General features: G+C 46.1%; 1 long non-coding RNA gene across 2 annotated transcripts in view; it reads left to right on the top strand.

Moving 5' to 3' along the window:
• The window catches only part of LOC140411650 (uncharacterized), a 37070-nt gene extending 30226 nt beyond the window's left edge, over positions 1 to 6844 (top strand). Inside the window, exons 3-5 of one of the 2 annotated variants that reach the window (XR_011940929.1) lie at positions 344 to 408; positions 2265 to 2399; positions 6298 to 6844. This is a non-coding gene — a long non-coding RNA (uncharacterized lncRNA). The remainder of the gene's footprint in view (positions 1 to 343; positions 409 to 2264; positions 2400 to 6297) is intronic. The other variant, XR_011940928.1, reaches the window with a different exon arrangement.
• Positions 6845 to 12910: the final 6066 nt, after the last annotated feature.

Here is a 12910-nt window from a genome sequence, read left to right on the forward strand (position 1 = left end):
GTGTACTTATGCTTCTATCTAGCTGTCAACGAATCGTTCTTGGCACATGTGTGCAAGCATTTCTGCATCAAGCTCTTTCTCCAGTCGAATCAAATTTGTCTATATCTCAAAGAATTATTAGTCAGCTAAACTAATGGCTCACATAGGACCTCTCTGATTTTCCACAACATTTGAGGTTAAATGTTATCAGTTCCAGCAACCTGATAAATCTTCAGTGCCTCAAACCAGGCTAAGGCCATTTATGCAATTACATTCAAGGAGTGAATATCTAAAGCACTTGCACTTACCATTGTATCATCTCCAGTAGTGAAAATTAATACAAAACATATTATTTACCTTTCAGCCATATCCTACTCCTCAATCCTAATCATGATGCTAAATCTTTCAAAGGACCTAGCGGCTTTTCAGGTCAGTAACAGAACTTATAAAACTTTAACATGGGAATGGCACCTGATCAGTTATTTTTTCCAATGCATTTTTGGCATTCAGTTGTGACTTTAGTTAACTTCAGCTCTATCTGATAAATATACATGCAATCATGCCAAAGTTTTATAATTTCTGAAATATTTATTTTCAAGGCTACTTTCTGAGTTAAAAAAAACGTTTTCTTTTGGAAAACCTATTTCCTCAGCCAGCACTCCCCAAGCTCCATTTTTCGAACTTTTCTTTACATCTGAAAATTGAACCCATTCTTACAGCAGGTGCACCAAGTAGTGTTCAGAAATACTTTTCCCAACCAAATGAAATATGATTATACAGTGACGATTGATATCAATTGAAAGATTGTAAGAATGTTCCCACCAGAAACAGCAGCAGAAACATAATCCATTAGACGTTTCATATCTGAAATTTAAAAACGAGAAGTTTCTGAATAGGACGACACATGTAGGAGCGATTTCAAGACCTGTATATTGAGTCAGCTTCCACGTGGGGTTTTACCTTGTGGTTCAACTCAGTACAGAGAGGAAAAAAAAACACATCAACAATCTGGACAAGATGGCTATTTAATCAAGCTTGTTACGTGTACACAAAGAACAGACCTGGATATCTGCCAAGATCTGTTCTTTTTTTTAAAATTTAGTGTACCCAATTCACTTTTTCCAATTAAGAGGCAATTTAGCGTGGCCAATCCACCTACCCTGCACATGTTTTGGGTTGTGGGGGTGAAACCCACGCAGACACGGGGAGAATGTGCAAACTCCACACGGACAGTGACCCAGAGCTAGGATCGAACCTGGGACCTCGGCGCCGTGAGGCAGCAGGGCTAACCCACTGCGCTACCGTGCTGCCCCTGCCAAGATCTGTTCTGGCAAACAAAGGCCAGAACATAGTACTTCTACAATTTTCAAAAATTAATAGCCCACCACAGTTAGACACGATCCAATCCCTGAAGCTGCTAAGTTTAAACTTATCCAATAGAATTTTAAGCAATGTTTAAACTTCACCCAATAGAATTGCAATCAGCACATGATTGATCCTCTTCCTGACAGTTAAGCTTACTAGTAATTTGCTGTGCATTCATTGTCTTCACAAAGACAAGGGGCGTCATTCTCCGACCCCCCGCCGGGTTGGAGAATCGCCGGGGGCTGCCGTGAATCCCGCCCCCGCTGGTTGCCGAAGTCTCCGGCACCGGATATTCGGCGGGGGCGGGAATTGGGCCGCGCCAGTTGGCGGGGCCCCCCCCGCTGGATTCTCCGGCCCGGATGGGCCGAAGTCCCGCCGATAAATTGCCTGTCCCGCCGGCGTGGATTAAACCACCTTTTGAACGGCGGGACAAGGCAGTGTGGGCGGGCTCCGGGGTCCTGGGGGGGTGCGGGGGCCCCCACGGTGGCATGGCCCGCGATCGGGGCCCACCGATCCGCGGGCGGGCCTGTGCCGTGGGGGCACTCTTTCCCTTCCGCCTCCGCCACGGTCTCCACCATGGCGGAGGCGGAAGAGACTCCCTCCACTGCGCATGCGTGGTAAACTGTCAGCGGTCGCTGACGCTCCCGCGCATGCGCCGCCCGGGGATGTCATTTCCGCGCCAGCTGGCGGGGCAACAAAGGCCGTTTCCGCCAGCTGGCGGGGCGGAAATTCCTCCGGCGTCGGCCTAGCCCCTCAATGTTGGGGCTTGGCCCCCAAAGATGCGGAGCATTCCGCACCTTTGGGGCGGCGCGATGCCCGTCTGATTGGCGCCGTTTTGGGCGCCAGTCGGCGGACATCGCGCCGTTTCGGGAGAATTTCGCCCAATATCTCTAACATTTCTCTTTTATTCTCCCTTGCAGGTCTGAAGATCCTCAGACGTCCATAGACTGGTAAAAACAACTTCTTCCCCACTGTTACCAGAATCCTAAATGACCCTCTTATGGACTGATCTAATCTCTTCACACATCTTCTCCACTGAGTAGTACTACACTCCTGTAAGCTTCACCCAATGCCTGTGTCTATGTATTTACCTTTTGTCCGGACTGTATGCAGGAAAATACGTTTCACTGTACCTCGGACACGTGACAATAAATAAATCCCATCCAATCGAAATAGAGTTCACACTGGGCATTGCCCGGACCGCGAAACCCTTGGCCCATGGTATCAGATGCAATCTGGTTCATGCTGTCGCTGGGCATGAACCAGATGAGCATATTTAAATACGCATTTAAATATGCTCAACCCATTTCTTTAAAAAAAAAATTTAAAGTACCCAATTATTTTTTTTTCCAATTAAGGGGCAATTTAGCGTGGCCAATCCACCTAACCTTCGCATCTTTGGGTTGTGGGGGTGAAACCCACGCAGACATGGGGAGAATGTGCAAACACCACACGGACAGTGACCCAGGGCCGGGATGCGAACCCGGGCCCTCAACGCCGCAGTCCCAGTGCTAACCATTGCGCCACATGCCACCCTTGTTCAACTCATTTCAAGCCGGAGTCTCCCTGCTCACAGGATTCTCCTCCCCTGCCAGTGCAGTGTGAGGCTGGCGGGAATCACTACTGATCTCGAGACATGATGATGATGCAGGCGTGCTTGGAGGCCATTGGAGGCCCCATGTGGTTGGGAACAGATCACGGCAGGGCGGCACAGTGATGGGCATTGCTGCCTCACTGTGCCAGGGACCTGAGTTCAATTCCAGTCTCGGGCGATTGTCTGTATGGAGTTTGCACATTCTCCTCGTATCTGCGTGGGTTTCCTCCGGGTGCTCCGGTTTCCTCCCACAGTCCAAAGATGCGTAGGTTAGGTGGATTGGCCACACTAAATTGCCCCGCAGTGTGCAGGTTAGGTTAAGGGGTTATTGGGATAGGGCAGGGAAGTGGGCTTGGGTGGAGTGTTCTGTCAGAGGGTCGGTGCAGACTCGAGGGGCCAAATATCCTCCTTCTACAATGTAGGGATGCTATGGATTCAATGCCAGTGCCCTGGCATTGCACACTGGCATGTTGACTGTGCCAACCTTACATTTCTAGGTTGGCACTGCGAGGGTGCTAAGTTCTCACTGCCAGGTTGCCATGGTCACTGCCAAAGTGTGGAGCCTGAAAGGGGGCATAGCCATGAAGGGCAGGGATTGAACGGGAGCCCTGAAAGGGGAACAATTGAGGGGGACATGAAAAGGGGGAATGGGAGAACGAAAGGGGGAGATTGAAGGGGGCCATAAAAGGGGAGCATGAAGGGAAGCATTTGCAACCTCATAGTGGGGTGTCTCTTACCTGAGGGGCGAGGGGCATTGTTGCTGATGATTGCGGAGGGGGGGGGGCTACTGATGCCAAGTAGAAGGGGGGGGGTGGGGGGGGGGTGGAGTGGTGACTGCAAGCTCCCTCTCTGCTTAGAAAACAAGGAATTGAATGCACTTATCTCCTTTTGGTGCAGTGAGGAACTGTCAGTCATAGCAAGAGTGTTTATAAACATTGTAGTTAGTATGAAAGCTTGGTAATTGAGATGCATTCAAGCGTGAAGGGAAAAATAAATAAAGAAACCTCCTAAGCAGCTGTGCCTTGACCAATAAAACTGTCAACGTATTGCTATATGAAATTGAATGTAAGATTTTTATTTCAAAGGCTGTGAGGGTATTTGAAGCCCTTTGAAATGTACTTGGCTTTTGAGGAAGCCTCAGTCACTTATAACAACTGCTGCTTTAAACAGTTTTCTCTGAGGCAGCAGATGTTATGGAAGAATACATAAAAGATGCCGTGATGTTTCAGTCTACTGCTCTTCAGCTTTCAGGCAGAAATGACTGATAGGGGTCTCTGTTGGGAGTCTCTTATAGGGGTCTCTGATGATGGTTCTGATGGGGAGGTTTCTGTTGGGTGTCTCTGACAGGGTGGTCTGATGGAGGGTCTGATGGGAGCGGTCTAATGAAGGGTCTGATAGTTGGGTCTGATGGGAGATCTAATGGTGGGGGGTTGGGTTTCAAGTGTTTTCTAGAAAGTGAAGGGGCAGCCCTCATAGCTTTCCTTTCCTCAGGAACAAAGAAGCAGACTCATTAAAAAATTGCAGTTAGAGAAACAGCTGCTACCCTGACCTAATGGAGCTATAAAATTAAACTATCTGATTCATCGCTTTGAAATTCCAGTGAGCTGTCAATCATGATACCTTTGGCAGGCAATGGAGTGTGAATTTCAATGTAAATAATCCAGTTCAAAGCATTCAGCATCATAACCATACACAGTGCCTGCAATACTTTAAAGTGCAATGAAATTGACTATGTGAAAATTACTTTCAATGGTTTCCACCACTTTAAAGGCATAACTTTCACCTTCATTTCACAAGCCTTTAAACTTGGCAAACTGAGAGTTTTAAATGATTTAGGATACTGATGGAATCACTTTCACTCTATTATGGGGAAACTTTATTTCATACATACTGACTTACGTTTTAAAGGGTTTCAGAGTACACATGAGCACATCTTTGCTTTATTGTTAGGATTGTGTATTCATGAGATGATGAGTGACTGTCTAAATGGTCTAGTGGTCAAGATGAGCACATTTTCACTTCATTATGGGAAAACCTTAACCTTTACATAATATGACTGTTTAATGGATTTTAAAGACTGCAGATAGGGAGAACAGTCAGAGGAGCTCTATCACAGGGGAGACCCCTGACCTGAGCTCCTCTAGCCCAGCACAGGCTCCCCTGACCCCCTCCCCCAGCTCCCATGAAAGAACCCCCTTGGCACCCTGCTGGAAATTTTTACTTACCATCTTGGCACCCCTCGGACTGCAAGCCGCCAGGTCCAGGCTCCTCAGGACTTGCTGCAATTCACGTCAGCGGGACTCTCGGCTGGGGGAGCTGGAGCATCCCACCTGGCTGGTTAATGGTGCATTCTGCCCACCAATAATATGCAAAATAGCTCTAATGAGCTATTTGAACGTTCCCGCTGGGTTGGAGCAGGAAGCCCGACTGGGACGTAGGAAACCCACTATGGCTGGCATGGCGGGGCGGGCACGGAGACACGCAACCAGTTTGCTGCCTAGCGGGAATCCCAATTTTCCCCTGCCGTGGAATTCTCTGCCCAATCGAGATTCCCAATGTTAGCAATGGGGAACAGATAATTCCAGCCTTAGTAATTTTTTGGTAGCATTCCACCTCGTCTTTCTGCATGTGCTGTGTAAGACTATTTCTCTGCATCATGCTGTACTTTCAATCCTATATTTTCTTTCAGTAATGATACTATCACCTTTTACGACAAGGTATGAAATGCAAAATTAGGTCAAATAGGTCATTGCTTCACAATGGTTCTGAGATTTAATGTTGAGCCAACTGAAAAGAGCACAGAGAAAATAAATTGAATTAATTCTGCACCATGTAATTCACCAATTGGTATCGCACAGTGTTGGGCACACTGCCACATGTAATAGTTTTCTGATGCCAGTAGCACAATGCTATAATTTCTCAAGCTCAGAAAAAAATGGAAAATACTTCAGGGGTCAGTGAGAGAAGAGGAAGGTCTAAATATTTAAACTTTGTGGTTCTAAATTATATGGCAGTGATAGAATGTGTTGTAAGTTCAGGCGAGTGGATGAATTACATAAAATACAGCGGAGACTGGAAATCAGAAATTAAAACAAGATCTGGCAGCATCTGTGGAGGGAGGAGCAGAGCTAAAGTTTCAGGTCAATGACCCTTCATCAGATGCTGCCAAGTAAGTCACTGAATATAATTCAGTCCTTTGACAAATCAACAAATCAAATTGATATTTGAATTGGAGGAACAATTCTCAACAAGACTTGGGCTCAGCAGGGATACTTGTATGCTGCTTGGGTCATGATAACAGATAGGGACAGTTAACTATTTGGACTGAAGTAGTCATCTTCACCCTTTTTATTCTATAGGTTCCTTCAATCACATCGGAGGGAGCTCACAAAAGGATACCAATGACAACACAAATGTAATAGCGCTTCTTTCACACTTTCATTCAAACGTTCACGAATTAAGGAAGTGTTGGAATGCGGAAGAACAAGGAAGTGCTGATTCATTCACAAGCCTTCAGTTTTTGTGAAAAGGAAGATGCGAGTGTAAATGAGATTGCAACCTTCAAATTTAATGGAGTATATGAGTAATGCAATGCATGGTTTACAGATCAAGTGTGGGGAAATTTGGATTCATTTTTGGCATCACCGCTTTCTTCAGTTGAAATGAATTTTGAATGGTGAGACCGCTGTATAAATATAAAATAACCATTATACTGTCAAATTGTCTTTGCTGCATTTTGCTAATTTAGTAGATCTGGTTGGGAACTAATATGCTGCCCCCTGTTCATCTGGAAGTCACGGTGTACATATTTGAATTACATATGAACGATGGATATAAATACCATCTGATATATTTTCCATCATTAGCTCCATAGCAGTACGAAGCTTGAGAAATGTTATTGCTAAATTGCTGAATTAAAGGGTTACAATTTAAAGGACCAGGTTGTCACTGTAATCGATGGCTCTCTGCCAAAGACTGGTCAATTGCACCAGTCCAAAGATGTGCAGGTTAGGTGGATTGGCCATGCTAAATTGCCCTTTTAGTGTCCAAAAAGGTTAGGAGAGGTTATTGGGTTAATTTGCTTCTGGTTGGCCATTGCATTGAAAACTCACAGCCTTATTTCTTTCTGCAGACACATCACATGTTGGAAGGGTGGCAGTAAGGACTTATGTGGATCGGTGCAGATTTGATGGGCTGAATGGCCTCCTTCTGCACTGTATGTTCTATATTCTATGTTATGAGGAAAATGGGGAAATGTAATTGGCATCTTGAACTGACTTTGTACATCTTTGACCATGCTAATCTGCAGCAGATGCTGCTGCACTCCAGTCAAAGTGAAAAGCTCAGAAGATACAGAAATGCTGTTGAAAGCCCACACAAAACCGCTACTTAATGTGACCACTTCAGCAACAGATCGTATTTAAGCAGTAAAATGTCCAAGGTAATTCACACTATTTATGAGATTATGAAGCCAAACTTGAGACAGTATCAAGAGAAAATATCAGGAGTGGTGACCAAAGACCTGGGCCAGGATTTCCCAGCTTCACCAAGGCGGGACCTGCCACGGGGAAGGCGGCAGGCCGGTCAAAAGGACTTGGGTAGGAGCGGACGATCCCAGCGGCTGGCAGGGCTGGAGAATCCTGGCCATGTCAAAGAGGTTTTAGGGAGTGATTTACAGAAGCAGAAAGAGACATGGGAGAGGGGTTTCTGAGTTTAGGGCCTAGACAGCTGGAGGAAAGGTTGCAATGGTGAAGTAATAAAAACTGGGCTTCTCAAAAGGCCAGAAGTGGAGATGTTTAGAATCTCAGAGGGTTACAGGTCTGGGGAAGAACAGAGATAAAGAGGAGTGAGGCCATCACTGGCAGAGTTGCAGACACGGTGCAGAATTTACAGGAAGGGTTGTCAGTGACTTTCCAGCACCTACAGGTTCTGCTGAAGGAGTCCAACCACCTTCAGGTGTACGGGATGCTGTTGGCAATGCACGGTACCCAGGCCAATACTGAATGGGTGGTGTCCACAGTGGAAGGCTTGGGGCAAGATGTTGGAGCCATGGGTCAAGAGGTCCAAGGCTTGAAGCACTCTGTGTGGTTGATGGCAGAGGTGCAGGACAGGGGAGCCCAGTCACAGGCAAACGTATCTCGGGCCCACATGGACATTGCTGCAGCGCCCCTGAGCTTGGCCCAGTCACAAAGGGTCACGGCTGAGGACATCAAAAGCATTGGCTGGGCGCTGACTGACTTTGGCCAGTCACAGAACGACATATCTCAGGGTCAGAAGGACATGGCACAGTACCAGAGGGACATGACCGAGGCAGTGAGGGACATGTCTCACTCACTGGGGGATGTGTTCCAGTCTCAGTACTCCATGGTTGAGGGCATGGAGACCATGTCTCAGTCGAGAGAGGGCATCCAGGCCTGGCAGAGCCAGGTGATGGTTAAGCCTCTGGAGCACACTCTGGCCTCACCTCCATCCCATGGAGTAGCTCAGGGGCCATTGAGCACCCCAAGGGGAAAGGGGGAAGTGAAGGGGCCCGTGCCAGTGTGTTCCGCAGAGGAGGTGCTGGAACATCTCAGTGCTTCCGAATCTCCCCCACCCGACACTGGTGTATCCAATGGGGAGCGGGCAGAACAGGAAGGCATGTGTCACTTGTGATACCCGAAGGTCGGCCAGTTCATCCAGACCCAGGTCCCCCAGTGGACAGGCACCGAAGGCAACTCAGGTCTGAAGGCGAGAGACCCAGCAGACTGCCTTCACTTCTGATGTGCTGGCTGGGGAGATTTAGAGCACATAAAATTAGAAAGTTAGACGCCACTTAATTGGCACCGCTGTAGCACATAGGTGAGCGTCAGGGGTAAGGGCACCCGGGGTCACCGTCAGCCAGAGGTTGCAGAATACGGGGCCAGAGGTGTGAGCCTGCCTTGTATGATGGCTTACCCAGCGAGTGAGCCCTAACTGCTCCGCATCTGCAGAATCCCTCCCAACATACTGTTTGCCTTCTTTACTGCCTGCTGTACCTGCACGCTTACTTTCAGCAACGGATACACGAGGACATCAAGATCTCACTGAGTTTTCACCTCTCTCAATTTACACCCATTCAAATAATAATCTGCCTTCCTATTTTTGCTACTGAAGCGGATAACCTTACATTTATCCACATTATACTGCATCTACCATACATACGCCCACTCACCCAGCCTGTCAAAACCCCACTGAAGCATCTCTGCATCTTCCTCATAGCTCACCCTCCCACCCAACTTTGTTTCATCTGCTTACCAATTAGAGTCCTTACAGATTATAAACTACTAGCTTATTTTCAAACTATAATTGATGAAAGTTGTAAAGACTCACCGACCTTGCCCACTATCAGCTCTGTCTCTGCAGCAGGAAAAGATAACTCTCTGAAGATTCAAAAGTTACAAAAGAAGGAGAAAAAACAAAGAGCACCTCTTCCCACTTGGTACCGAATCCCCACTCTGCTTCAAATTCCCAAGTTTAAAGCTCAAAGCTCACTCAGCCAGTGGCCTCACCTCTCTCCCACTACTCGTGCGATTCAGGGATAAGTGATACTGCAGTGCTATATCCACTTCCATCTTAATAATGTTTCTGTTTAATTTTGGATAGACCCAATATCATTGCTGGTATCCTTGTACTGCTAGAACGTCAAGCTTAAATTCCTTAAGCTGACTTGACACTGGTACTCAGTGAGTCCACTGTTCTCACAAACTCCATCTCATGGACTTTAGCTTAACTCCAATCAACGAAGCATTTCTCGCAGTAATTTCCATAGATGTTGCAATTTTTACAGCAGATTCTAGGGTTAATGCACCTTAAGTCAACAATTTCCTTTGGATAGCTTCATCCCTGAGGCCGCAAACTAATCGGTCGCGAAGTGTATCATCGAAAGTCTGGCCAAGTTTGCAGTGCTTGGCTAGCTTTTGCAGTGATGCAACAAATTGTGAAATATTTTCCACTTCTTCTTGTGCTTGAAGGTTAAAGAGGAATTGTTCAGCTATTACTAATGGATGGGGAGAGAAATGTTCTTGGAAGGCAGTTTTTAATTCACCATATAATTTGTCTCCATGTTTAGCATGGTGTAGTAAATTCTGTAGTAACAAGATTATTTTCCTTCCAGCTGAGCTGAGAAAGGTCACAGTGTGCAGGTGTGCTGGTGTCTGACTGGCTTTAAGGATCGACTGGAACCTTTCTTCATCAGAGTTCCATGTCTTCTCCTCCTCAAACATGTCCATGGCACCTTTTCTTCCGGCTATGTTTGGATTGCAGTTCTCTGATCTGTGCGACCCTACCTTCAACCTTTCGTCCCTGCTGTTAATCTTTTCTGTTTCAAGCAGACAGACTCACAGTGCACAAGCAGGCTAACTGTTTCTGTGCCTCGCTATCAATTCCTGGGCAGTAGGTTGCAAAGTTGACATTTTGGTGCCTTGTGCACAGTCTCCGCAGCTCTAACCATTACAGTAGTAAGTGTACCGAAAGCTTCGATCCTCCATAGGACAGCACAGAGAAGTTTGACTTAGGGGATGGTAATCTTAAAAATAAAGCGTGAAGCTGCGAAGCTTGTTGCAACTTACTGAGGTGAATGAAGGATTAGATCATATGACCATAAGACATAGGAGCAGAACTGGGCCATTCGGCCCATCAAATCTGCTCCACCATTCAATCATGCTTGATATTTTTCCCATCCCCATTCTCCTGTCTTCTCCCCATAACCCCTGATCCCCTTATTAATCAAGAACCTATCTACCTCTGTCTTAAAGACACTTAGTGATTTGGGCCCCACAGTCTTCTGCGGCAAAGAGTTCCACAGATTCACCACCCTCTGGCTGAAGAAATTCCTCCTCATCTCTGTTTTAAAGGATCATCCCTTTATTTTGAGATTGTGTTCTCTGCTTCTAGTTTTTCCGACAAGTAGAAAAATTCTCTCCACATTCACTCTATCTAAGCCTCGCAGTATCCTGTAAGTTTCAATAAGATCCCCCCTCATCCTTCTAAACTCCAACGAGTACAGACCTGATTTGTTATGTTATGGGTGTAACATAAGCGGCTTCCTTGTGGTGTACTTGACAAAGGAAGGTTCAGACGTGGAGATTACTTCAACACGTTTATTAAACTATTTACACTTCTATTACTCGGGTTCGGCACTATTGCTAATCCTACTATAGCTACCCAGACTGACTAACCAGTTGCTGCAATCCACGTGGTGGGTGTAATATTGAATCAACCCTGTCTCTGTACTCACTGACTGTCTCCACTGGAAAGAGGCAGATCATGTGTGTGGTGTCCTTTATATATGGGTTGGTGTAATGCCCTCCTGTGGTCGTGTCACCTCCGGGTGTATCGTGAATGTCCATTAGTCGTGCCTTATCTACCTGATCTATTGGTTGAGTGTGTGTGTGTGATGTCACTGGTGCTCCCTCTAGTGTCTAGCTAGTCTACATGCATTTACATTGATGCACATCACCACAAGACCCAGAGTCCTCAGCCATTCCTCGTACGACTCTTCAACCATTCCTCGTAGGACAAGCTCCTCATTCCAGGGATCATTCTTGTGAACCTCCTCTGGATCCTTTTCAAGGCCAGCACATCCTTCCTAAAATACGGGGCCCAAAACTGCTCGCAATACTCCACGTCAGAAAGCTGGTTTCCTGCTCAGATCCACCCCCACCGGGCTCACCTTCCCTGATACTCATGGCTCAGACGGACCAACTGACCTCAAAGATCTCCTGCTGTTCCTGGATCAGGATAACAATGCTACTCATTTACTTTGCCTCACCCTCACATTATGCGCTGTCTTACTCTGTGGAGGGTACGTACCAGTGAGTAACTGTTAAAAAGTGAGAGGAGACGTGGGGTTTACGCATATTGTGTCTGTATTAAGAGGTGGAGGAAAAGCAGGATAGAATGAGAATGGGGAAGTGATGAATGTAAAGCCAAGTGTTGGGAAGAAAAAGTTCTGGGAAGAATTAATTGTTGTGCAACTGGTGATATGTGAGAAAAGAATGATATAAAGAGAGAAAAATAGGTGAGTGTGTGTGGAATGAGGAACACTGGTGCTTAAGAGACTGCATGTTGAAAATGTGATGACGTGGAGAGAACTATTTAGCATAGTGGGGAAAGGGGGTTACGGAAGTGGTGTCAGGTGCCATTGAGACAGCTGGACAGATGAACAGGTTTATTCTTCTTTGCTGTTCTTTTAAGGTAACTGAAACTTCTTTTACATTGAAGCTATGCCCTAAGGGGTGATGCAGGTGGCGCTGACCCTATCAGCCACCTCTGTCTATGCTTGTACAACTTTGAAAAGCCAAGGGAATATCTTCTATTCATTTCAGTAATCAAGCCATCTTCTCGCATTGAAGAATGCAACATCTATGAAATGGATACAACCTTGTTTTAAACAGGCCTTTGGAGTCATGCCTGAAATTATGTGTGGCAGGTGGGCTGACTGCCAATTGCTGGCATGATGGTCATAAATACCCCGTCACTCAGGTGAAAATGAGGTTCGGGAGTTAAAATACACTTGTCTCAGTGGGCGAGGTTACACCAGCTTGCTATTCGCCACACCCTCTGCCTCCCTGAGTTCCCAATGTTCTTTGTGATGTCCTTTGACTAAATTAACTAAATTTAACAATAACTGAAAACTATTTATACCTCCTGTGCAGGGATTCAATGTGGATTCCACATCATTGGTCTCCAGGCAAGCTGGTGCTCTGGTATTATTTTCACTAGGTGGCAGCATAGGCAAACTGTGAAGATGCTTTTTTTTTAGAAACACCAAAGTAAAAGGCTAAGAGTCATTGAGGTAGATCCTGACTTTGAGTGAGAGTGCAAAATAGATAATAACGGTTTGGCAGCATGCTTTACAATTCTCCCGATAATTTTGTCCATTGAAATCTGCATTCCTGGTTTTCGTTAAGTAGTCCATTACTTGTGGAATTTTCCTGCCAGATCTTTCCTTCT

Source organism: Scyliorhinus torazame, chromosome 4, assembly GCF_047496885.1.
Source record: "Scyliorhinus torazame isolate Kashiwa2021f chromosome 4, sScyTor2.1, whole genome shotgun sequence".
Taxonomy (NCBI): Eukaryota; Metazoa; Chordata; class Chondrichthyes; order Carcharhiniformes; family Scyliorhinidae; genus Scyliorhinus; species Scyliorhinus torazame.